The sequence below is a fragment of the Durio zibethinus genome, chromosome 8, assembly GCF_047325235.1.
Source record: "Durio zibethinus cultivar Kanyao isolate XHJ-2024 chromosome 8, ASM4732523v1, whole genome shotgun sequence".
NCBI lineage: Eukaryota > Viridiplantae > Streptophyta > Magnoliopsida > Malvales > Malvaceae > Durio > Durio zibethinus.
In genome coordinates this window covers 29,759,749-29,771,039 of record NC_143169.1, presented here as the reverse complement: position 1 = coordinate 29,771,039, position 11,291 = coordinate 29,759,749, and the positions used below count along the sequence as shown (strand labels likewise).

The following is an 11,291-nucleotide window of genomic DNA, read 5'->3' as shown; positions in this document are numbered from 1 at the left end:
GAGCCTGCCAACATGCATAACCATAGCACCACTCATATGCCCATTGTGTACAAGTGCCAGCATCCATGCGCATCGATCCACAACCCACCCGATCGATTACTTGATAAGCGAGTGGAGGAAATGACGTGCGAGGCCACGCCACAACCACTTGGCATGAGAAAAACATAAGCAAGGGCCACGAGACTACCCCTGCCATCCAACAGGCAACAACGGTGTGATCCCACCAATGCTTGGCTTGGCAGGGACCGCACACGTGAGCTTCGTTGACACCACCCCAAGGGACATTGCTTGATTCAGGGACTTGTTCCTGGGATCTTGGGCAGCATTGGCTGTGTGCATGACCTTATCGAGGCCAAGGCATTTTTATGGTTGATGAGAAAGGACCGTGAGACCATCAAATACCAAGAAACTTGGTCGAGCCAAGCCCATAACCATAGCTTCTACTCGCACCATCGCAGGGAGCCATTGCCTATTCAAAGACTTGGTCTGGGGTCTAATGCAGCATCCATCGTGTTCACGGGCTCGAGCTCGACTCTTTTTTTTCGCATGCACACCAATTGATCAAGGCCATGGGCGCCTGTCGGTCATTGGAGCAACCAGTCACTAGACAAAATAGCCAGAAGGCATGCACACCCTGTATTTCACTCGAGGGATGTTACCCTAGGTGTACGCAATAGGAGGCCCATCATGCACTCCTACTCCCCCCGTGGGGGGAGAGGGGGTGCCAGACCACCACCCTCTAAAGAGCATTAGAGATTTTGTAGATATGCTACCAGTAGACATTAAAGTGTCTGAAACAAGGACATTTTTTTCAACACAAGCATATCCCACGTCGAGGGTGAGTAGGTGCCGATGGTGGTCGAGGCATGTGCCCACACCAAGGGCCAGCGGTACCGATGGTGTTCGATGCGACTGCCCGTACTAAAGGCCATCTTCTGCCGATGCTGATCGAGATAGGTGCCCACATCGGTTCCAACTTGTGCTCATGCTGATTGAGGCATGCATGCGCTTATGGTGTTCGAGGTAACTACCCACATCAGGGGCCATCTTCTGCCGATGCTGATCAAGGCATGGCACATGCCGACGGTGATCGAGGTAAGTGCCTGCACCAAGGGTCGACTTGTGCCGATGGTGGTCGACGCATGTGCCCACACCAAGGCCCAGCATGTGCCAATGGTGGTCGAGGCAACCGCCCGTACCAACTCGAGGCATGTGCCTGCACCAAGGCCCAGCTCGTGCCGATGGTATTCACGATAACTGCCCTTACCAAAGCCCAGCATGTGCCGATGGTGTTCAAGGCAACTGCCCACACCAAGGGCTATTTTCTACCGATGGTGATCAAGGTAACCACCCAAACCAAGGCCCAGCATGTGCTGATGGTGTTTGAGGCAACTGCCTGCACCAGGGGCCACCTTGTACAGATGGTGATCGAGGCAACCGCTTGCACTAGAGGCCATCTTCTATCGATGGTGATCGATGCAATCGCCCATACTAGTGGCCATCTTTTACCGATGATGGTCAAGGCATGTGCCCATACCAAGGCCCAGCACGTGTCGATGGTGGTCGAGGCAACCGCCCGTACCAGCTTAAAGCATGTGCCTGCACCAAGGCCCAGCACGTGCCAATGGTGTTTGAGGTAAACGCCCGCACCACGGTCCAGCATGTGCCATTGGTGTTCGAGGCAACCGTCCACACCAAGGGCCATCTTCTACCGGTGGTGAACAAGGCAACTGCTTGCACCAAGGCCTAGCATGTGCCGATGGTGTTCGAGGCAACCACCTGCACTAGGGGCCATCTTCTACCGATGGTGATCGAGGCAACCGACCACCCCAGGGGCCATCTTTTACCAATGGTGGTCAAGGTAGGTGCCCATACCAAGGGCTAGCTTCTACCGATGGTGGTCCAGACAAGTGCCCATACCATTGGCCAGCTTGTGATGATGGTGGTCGAGGCATGTGCCCGCACCAAGGCCTAACACATGCCGATGGTGCTCGAGGCAACTGCCCGCACCAAGGGCCATCTTCTGTCAATGCTCATCGAGGCATGCATGTGTCAATGGTGGTTAAGGTAAGTGCCTGTACCAAGGGACAACTTATGTCGATGGCGGTCAAGGTAACTACCTGTACCAAAGGGTAACTTGTGCTGATGATGGTCGATGCATGTGCCATCACCATGCACCATCATGTGCCGTTGATGGTTGAGGCCTTGCTCGAAGTTCAATTTTGAGCCACGGTGCACATGCTAGGCTCAGGCATGTGCTGGTGCTGTATTTTTTTTGCCTAGGGCACCATCGTCAGAGCATCACCGGAGAACCTAACCTGCTGCATTGGGGGTTCCGACGATTGGAGGGTGTGCGCACATGATGTACGATGGGTGCTGGTGCTTGGCCCTTATATTGGCCCCCTATCCCTCAACAAACCTCAAAAACTCACACCCTCTTAAAAAGCATATGAGATTTTACAGGTTTGCTGCCAGTAGCCATTCAAGTGTCTAAAATGGGGACACTTTTTTCAAATGGTCACAAAATCTTCTACACTTCGAGTTTGTAGCTGAATATTTTTGTGCATTCCAAAAAAAATACAAGGATCATGTCTACCAAATTTGGGGCCAAAAATCCTTCTAAAAAAATTTTAAAAAATCTCAAACCGTAAAAAATTTTGAAAATTGTGAAAAATAGAAAATGAGTCATCTTGCCATGAAACTTCACATGAAGGCTTTGAGGACCATTGTATGAATTTACAAGCCATAAAAATGGCATTGACATGGTAGAAATATGAAGATGTACCTAAACCAACCTACCACCCGATCGTGGCACACATGGTGCACGGCCTAGGCTCAGGACACCTGCGCGTGGTGTGCAGGTGCTAGGGAGTGCTCATGTGAATTCATAGGCCAGAAAAATGGTATTGGCATGGTAGAAATATGAAGATGTGCCTAAACCCACCTACCACCCGATCGTGGCGTGCATTGGTGCTCGACCCAGGCTCAGGACACCCGCGAGTGTTGCGCAGGCATTCGGGAGGCCTCATATGAATTCATGTGCCACAAAAATGGCTTTGGCATACGGAGTTCATTCCCAGTCTAAGCTCTGACCGGACTGAGGGTTGTGGCAGTAGGACCCGCAGTAAGATCAGCAGCACGCAGTGGGGAACCCGATCGATCCTCAGCTTGCGCGTCCTACCTCTCTGGTCGGCATAGTGGCCATCCGCTTGTTTAGTAGGTTGACTTAGGCATACGAAGTTCATTCCCAATCTAAGATTAGATCGGCAGCACAACCCGTAGTAGGATCGACAGCACGTAAAAGAGGATCAGGCCGATCCTCAACTTACACATCTTGCCTCTCTGGCTGGCTCAGTGCCCGCACGCTCATTTCATAAGTTGACTTAGGCATACGGAGTTCATTCCCAATCTAAGCATATGGAGTTCATTCCCAGTCTAAGCTCAAATCAGACCAAGGGTTGTAGCGACAGGACACGCAGCAGGATCGACAACATGCAGAGGGGGACCGGGTCGATCCTTAGCTTGCACATCCTACCTCTCTGGTTGCCTTAGTGCCCGCACGCTCATTTCTTAGGTTGACTTAGGCATACAGAGTTCATTCTTAGTCTAAGCTCAGACCGGACCGAGGGTTGTGGTAGCAGGACCCGCAGTAAGATCGATAACACGTAGAGGGGGACTGGGCTAATCCTTGGCTTGTGTATTCTGTTTCTCTGGCCAGCTCAGTGCCCTCATGCTCATTTCGTGGGTTGACTTAGGCCTACGGAGTTCATTCTCAGTCTAAGCCTCAGTCGGACCGAGAGACCCCAAGAAAGATCCGCAGCACATAGAGGGGGATCGGGCCGATCCTCAGCTTACGCATCCTCGCTCTCTAGCCGGCTTAGTGCCCGTACACTCGTTTGTGAGTTGACTTAGGCATATGGAGTTCATTCCCAGTCTAAGCCTCGACTGGACCAAGGGAACCGTAGTAGGATTTGTGACACATCGAGGGGGATCGGATCAATCCCTAGCTTGCGTATTTTGGCTCTCTGGCTGGCTTAGTGCCCGCACGCTCGTTTCATGGGTTGACTTAGGCATATGTAGTGCATTCCCAGTCTTGACCAGCCAAAGGCCGGATGTTATCGATGGCGTTTACAGCAACCACCGAGGGGGACCTGCAGCGGGATCCTTGGCTCACGCATCCTGCCCTCGTGGTTGGTTTAGTGCCTGCACGCTCGTTTTATGGGTCGACTAGGGAGAGTGGAGTTCGTTCCCGATCGAGATCCAGGGATGGAGGGCCCCGGGTCATGCCCAACCCTAGAGGGGGGCGACGTGAAAAGAAGAAAGGTCGGTGGGGGAAGGGGGGAGGGACGAATCAAAGCGGCAAAGGGCTAAATCTCAGTGGATCGTGGCAGCAACGCCACTCTGCTATGTACAATACCCTGTTGCATATTTAACTCATCTGTAAAGGATTCTACCCGCTGCTCAGTGGGAATTGAGCTCCAAGGATGCCCGCGTGGCTCGTCCACCGTGAGGGCTACACCTAGGACACGTGCCCTTGGGGGCCATGGGCCCCTACTGAGGGTCGGCAATCGAGCGGCAGTTGTGCGTGTCAGTTCTAGCTTGGATTTCAAGTTAGAGGTGTTCAGTCATAATCCAGAACACGGTAGCTTTACGCCACTGGTTTTTCAACCAAGCACAATGACCAATTGTGCGAATCAATGGTTCCTCTCATACTAGGTTTAATTACAGTCATGACACCGCCGTTAGTAGGGTAAAACTAACCTGTCTCATAATTGTCTAAACCCAGTTCATGTTTCCTATTAATGAGTGAACAATCCAACACTTGGTGAATTTGGCTTCACAATGATAGGAAGAGCCGACATTGAAGGATCAAAAAGCAACGTCGCTATGAATGCTTGGCTGCCACAAGCCAGTTATCCCTATGGTAACTTTTTTGACACCTCTAGCTTTAAATCTCAAAGGTCTAAAAGATCGATAGGCCACACTTTCACAGTTCATATTCGTACTGGAAATCAGAATCAAATGAGCTTTTACCCTTTATTCCACACGAGATTTCTGTTCTCATTGAGCTCATCTTAGGACACCTACATTATCTTTTAACAAATGTGCCGCCCCAGCCAAACTCCCCACTTGACAATGTCTTCCACCTAGATCGATCGGTCGAGGTCGACCTTGGGTCCAAAAGAAGGGGTCGTGCCCCACCTCTGATTCATGAAATAAGTAAAATAACGTTAAAAGTAGTGGAATTTCAATTTCGCCCGGGGGCTCCCACTTATCCTACACCTCTTAAGTCATTTCACAAAGTCAGACTAAAGTCAAGCTCAACAGGGTTTATTTTTCCCACTGATTCTGCCAAACCTGTTCCTTTGGCTGTGGCTTCATTGGTTAGTAGATAGGGACAGTGGGAATCTCGTTAATCCATTCATGCGTGTCACTAATTAGATAACGAGGCATTTGGCTACCTTAAGAGAGTCATAGTTACTCCTGCTATTTACCCGCACTTGGTTGAATTTTTTCACATTGACATTCAGAGCACTGGGTAGAAATCACATTGCGTGAGCATCCGTAGGGACCATCACAATGCTTTATTTTAATTAAACAGTCAAATTCCCCTTGTCCGTACCAATTTTAAGTCGACTGTTCGTCACCCGAGGAAGGCCCACGAGGGAGCTGTTCCCAGTCCTTCCCTCGATCAACACGCGGCAACCCACTCTCATCACGAGAGTAGCTCGAGCAGTGCACCAGCAGTCGATGGGTTCAGGAATGGGACCCCTGAGGGAGTCATTCCCAGTTCATCCCTTGGTCGGCATATGGTGACCCGTTCTCACCACGGGAGTAGCTAGAGGAGTGCACTGACAGTCGATGGGTTTGAGACTGAGACCCCCATGCCCAGCCCTCAAAGCCAATCTTTTTCCCAAGGTTACGGATCCATTTTGTCGACTTCCCTTGCCTACATTGTTCCATAGACCAGAGGTTGTTCACCTTGGAGACCTGATGCGGTTATGAGTAGTACTGGGTGTGGATGGCACTCGGTCCTCTAGATCTTCAAGGCCATAAGGGGTGCACCTGACACCACGTGACGTGCGGTGCTCTTTCGGTCATTAGACCCTACCTCTGATTGAGCCATTTCCAGGGTGGGCGGGCCGTTAAACAGAAAATATAACTCTTCTCGAGGCTCCCGCTGATGTCTTTGGACTCCCTAATGTTGCCGTCAGCTGTTGCATCCCGGTTCAAGAATTTTAACCCGATTCTTTTTCGAAACCCGCATGGGACACGCTGTCGGATGGACTTTCCCTGTCTCGTAGGATCAACTAACCCATGTGTAAGTGCCATTCACATGGAACCTTTCCCCTCTTTGACTTTTAAAGTTTTCATTTGAATATTTGCTACTACCACCAAGATCTGCACTGATGGCCTTTTCACTTGGGCTCGTGCCCCAAGTTTTATGGCGACTACCGCACCCTCTTACTCATCGGGGCCTAGCCCTTGCCCCGACGATTGAATATAGGTCGCGCGCTTAAACGCCATCCATTTTTTAGGCTAATTGATTCGGCAAATGAGTTATTACACAGTCCTTAGCAGATTTTGACTTCCATGACCACCGTCCTACTGTCTTAATTTACCAACACCCTTTATGGGTTTTGGGTTAGCACGCAGTTGGGTATCGTAACCCGACTTCCGGTTCATCCTGCATCCTCAATTCTGCTTACCAAAAATGGCCCATTTGTAGCTTTTGATTTCGTGGCGTAGCTTAATGAAGTAGTCGCGTCGTCCTACCTATTTAAAGTTTGAGAGTAGGTCAAGGGCAATGCGCCCTTGATGCCTTTAATCATTGGCTTTACCCGATAGAACTCGCCAGGGGCTCCAGCTATCCTGAGGGAAACTTCGAAAGGAACCCGCTACTACACAATTTGATTAGTCTTTTGCCCCTATACCCAAGTCAGACGAATGATTTGCACGTTAGTATCACTACGGGCCTCTACCAGAGCTTCCTCTGGCTTCACCCCACTCAGGCATAGTTCACCATCTTTCGAGTCCCGATGGGCATGCCCACACTCGAACCCTTCTCAGAAGATCAAGGTCGATCGACGGTGCACCTGCAAAGGATCCCATCAATCAGCTTCCTTGTGCCTTAGGGTTTCTTGGCCTATTGACTCATACACATGTCAGACTCCTTAGTCTACGTTTCTAGACAAGCTGGATGAGGAGCCCACAGGCTAACTCCAAAAGCACGCGCGGGTGCTGAGGCACGTCGAGATGGTGTGTGCTACATTCTATGATCACGGTGGTGATGTCTCCGTGGGCACATCGAAAGCTAGGGCTTGGCCCACCGTCATGACCTGCATTGGTCTACGCCTCAAGTCGATCGATGGATTGACTCTTGCCGTTTCACATATGATCGGAGCGCATCACCGGCCCTCATCGGCTTCCATTCCAATAATTTCAAGCATTCTTTGACTTTTTTTTCAAAGTCCTTTTAATCTTTCCCTCGCGGTACTTGTTCGCTATCGATCTCTTGCCCGTATTCAGCCTTGGATGAAATTTACTGCCCGATCGGGGCTGCATTCCCAAACCACCTAACTCGCGGACAGTGCCTCGTGGTGTGATAGAGTCTGGGCATAACGGGGCTCTCACCCTCTTCGGTGCCCCTTTCCAGGGGACTTGGGCCTGGTCCCCCACTGAGGATGCTTCTTTAGACTATGACTCGGATGTCGGGGGTGCCCGATTCTCAAGATGGGCTCTTTTCGGTTCACTTACCATTACTAGGGGAATCCTAGTAAGTTTCTTTTCCTTCACTTATTGATATCCTTAAACTTAGCGGGTGATCCCGCCTGACCTGGGGTCACGACGTGAGCATTGATCAAGTGATGCGGGGGGTCCGACGGAGTCTAGGTGGACAATGAGCGCGTGTCACCGGGGACGAGGCACGTCGGGAGCTCTACCACCGATGATCACGACGCTGTCATTACCAGGGACTCACTTTTAGGCCAACCGTAACCAACAGGATCATGAAAGGCCATCTTCCACCCACCCCTTCCCCTAAAGCCCGATAGGTAGGGGGTCAAAGAGGGGGCGATGGTGCATCACACCCAGGTAGACGTGCCCTTGACCTAATGGCTTAGGGCATAACTTGCGTTCAAAGACTTGATGGATCATAGGATTCTGCAATTCACACCAAGTATCATATTTTGCTATGTTCTTCATCGATGCGAGAGCTGAGATATCCGTTGTCGAGGGTTGTTTCATTTTTTTACGACAAAAAGAGTCACGATGCTGCCCACGCATGCACCATAAACAGGATAGCGACGATGTGTGCGCTCTATTTTTGTTTCAGTTCCTTGGCGTGATTCACACCGAGGGTTCATTGTTCGACAGCAAGCGAGATGATGCCGATCATTTTACCCACCCGATAAGGGGCATGAAGCGACCTGCACGCCCGTCCAGGGCAAGAAGGGGCTCGGGGTACGAGGGCACCGTCACCCCCTTGGTGTTTTGTTAACGTGTTGGTGGGTCGTCCGTCGAGAAGGGTTTTGACAATGATCCTTCCATAGGTTCACCTATGAAAACCTTGTTACAACTTCTCCTTCCTTTAAATGATAAGGTTCAGTGGACTTCTCATGACGTCACAGGCAGCAAACCATCCACATCACCACAATCCGAACACTTCTCCGGACCATTCAATCAGTAGGAATGACAGGCGATGTGTACAAAGGGAAGGGACGTAGTCAACATGAGCAGATGACTCGCGCTTACTAGAAATTCCTTGTTGATGACCAATAATTGCAATGATCTATTCCCATCACGATGAAATTTTGAAAATTACCTGGGCTTGTCGACCAAGGCTATAGACTCGTTGAATACATCAATATAGCGCGCGTGTGACCCAAAACATCTAAGGGCATCACAGACCTATTATTACCTCAAACTTCCTTGGCCTAAGCGGCCATAATCCCTCTAAGAAGCTAGCCACGAAGGATCACCTCTGTATAGCTAGTTAGCAGGCTGAGGTCTCGTTCGTTAGCAAAATTAACTAGACAAATTGCTCCACCAACTACCTCTCCATGTCATGATTAGGTATTTGTGTGCCTACTACCTTTCTTTGGATGTGGTAGCCATTTCTCAGGCTCTCTCTCCAAAATTGAACCTTAATTCTCCGTCACCCGTCACCACCATAGTAGGCCACTATCCTACCATTAAAAGTTGATAGGGTAGAAATTTGAATGATGCATCACCGGCATAAAGGCCGTGTGATCTGTCGAGTTATCATGAATAATTAGAGCAACGGGCATAGCCCGTATCGACCTTTTGTCTAATAAATGCATCCCTTCTAGGAATCTAGGCTTGTTGCATGTATTACCTCTAGAATTACCATGGTTATCTCAGTAGTAGATACCATCAAACAAACTATAGCTAATTTAATGAGCCATTCATAGTTTCACAGTCTGAATTAGTTCATACTTACACTTGCATGGCTTAATTTTTGAGACAAGCATATGACTACTAGCAGGATCAACCAGGTAGCATTCCTTCAGGACGTTGGCACTGTGTGGGCCTCGACGCATCGACTAAGCGATGGAGAGAGCCTAACATGAAGTGCAAGCATCGTGCACATTGAGCACGTGAAATGCATAGCATCAGACGAACGGGGGTCGAGAGCCCGAGCTCGCTACACATTCCGCATCCAAGAGCATGATCGAACATCGATGCACCAATACGACCATAGAGGATTAGGTGGCATGTTTAGGACATCGACTATGATTGACATTCGACTCGTAACCCTTCAGGACACGAGATGGAAGAGGGATGGTGAGACATCCAGTTTCTATCGATTCAGGTATGCAACACAAGATCCCGATCGTGCCCCCAGGGTACGACAATCGCATTGGGGGAGATTGAAGAGGATGATGGGTTGACAGTTCGATGCATCGAGCATGAAGCCTACCAGCACTCATATGCCCATTGTGTACAAGTGGCAACATCCATGCGCGCCAGTCCACAACCCACCCAATTGATTACTCGACGAGTGTGTGGAGGAAACGATGTGTGAGTCCATGCCACAATCGCTTAGCATGAGAAAAACACAAGCAAGGGCCACGAGACTACCCTTGCCATCCAACAGGTAACAACAGCATGATACCACCAATGCTTGGCCTGGCTGGGACCGCATGCGCGAGCTCCACTGACACCACCCTAGAGGGATGTTGCCTGATTCAGGGACCTGTTCCTGGGGTCTTGGACAGCATCGACTGTGTGCACGGCCTCGTCGAGGCCAAGGAATTTTTATGGTCGACGAGAAAGGACCGCGAGACTATCAAATATCGAGAGACTTGGTTGGGCCAAGCTCGTAATCGTAGCTTCTGGTGGCACTATCCTATGGTACTATTACCCAATTCAAGGACTTGGTCTAGGGTCTAGGGCAGCATCCGTCGTGTGCACGAGCTTGAGCTCGGCTCTCTTTTTTGGCATGCACGTCAACCGATCAAGGCCATGGGCACCTGTTGGTCATCGAAGCAACCAATCACCGGACAAAATAGCCAGAAGGCATGCATGCCTTGTATTTTGCTTAAGGGACATTACCCTGCATGTACATAATAGGAGGCCCATCACACACATGTACTCCCCCTATTGGGGTGGAAAAGGGGTGCCAGACTACCACCCTCTAAAGAGCATTAGAGATTTTGTAGATATGCTACCAGTAGATGTTAAAGTGTCTAAAACGGGGACACTTTTCCAACACAGGCATATCTTACACCAAGGGTGAATAGGTGCCGATGGTGGTCGAAGCATGTGCCCACACCAAGGGCTAGCATGTGGTGATGGTGTTCGATGAGATTGCCCAAACCAAGGGCCATCTTCTGCCAATGCTAATCGAGGTAGGTGCCTGTACCAGTTCCAGCTTGTGTGCATGCTAGTTGAGGCATGCATGCATCGATAATGGTTGAGGCATCTGCTCACACCAAGGCCTAGCACGTGTTGATGGTGTTCGACGCAACTACCCACACCAGGGGCCATCTTCTATCGATGTTGATCGAGGCATGGCACGTGCCGACGGTGATCGAGGCAAGTGCCTACACCACGGGCTGGCTTATATCGATGGTGGTTAAGGCATGTGCTCGCACCAATCCCAGCATGTACCGATGGTGGTCGAGGCAACCGCCCGCATCCGTTCAAGGCATGTGCTCATGTTATGCCCTGGGTAGGTGTGTCAGGCACATTAGGCACACCAACACATGAGCCAGTGGATGAGGCCGACACACCAGGTGTGCTGGTGGGTATTTGTGCATAAGGCC

At 50.3% G+C, this 11,291-nt stretch overlaps 2 non-coding genes and 1 pseudogene across 2 annotated transcripts; all 3 read right to left on the bottom strand.

Annotated features, from left to right (window-relative positions):
- Positions 1–4,346: 4,346 nt before the first annotated feature.
- Positions 4,347–7,846, bottom strand: LOC149517927 (25S ribosomal RNA). Its single transcript, XR_016344417.1, has one exon. It is a non-coding gene; the product is annotated as a 25S ribosomal RNA (ribosomal RNA).
- A 238-nt stretch (positions 7,847–8,084) lies between these two features.
- LOC149517926 (5.8S ribosomal RNA) lies at positions 8,085–8,240 on the bottom strand. The gene has a single exon (XR_016344623.1). It is a non-coding gene; the product is annotated as a 5.8S ribosomal RNA (ribosomal RNA).
- Positions 8,241–8,535: 295 nt separating this feature from the next.
- Positions 8,536–9,521, bottom strand: LOC149517925 (18S ribosomal RNA; annotated as a pseudogene; the record flags this gene model as incomplete).
- Between the last annotated feature and the right edge of the window lie 1,770 nt (positions 9,522–11,291).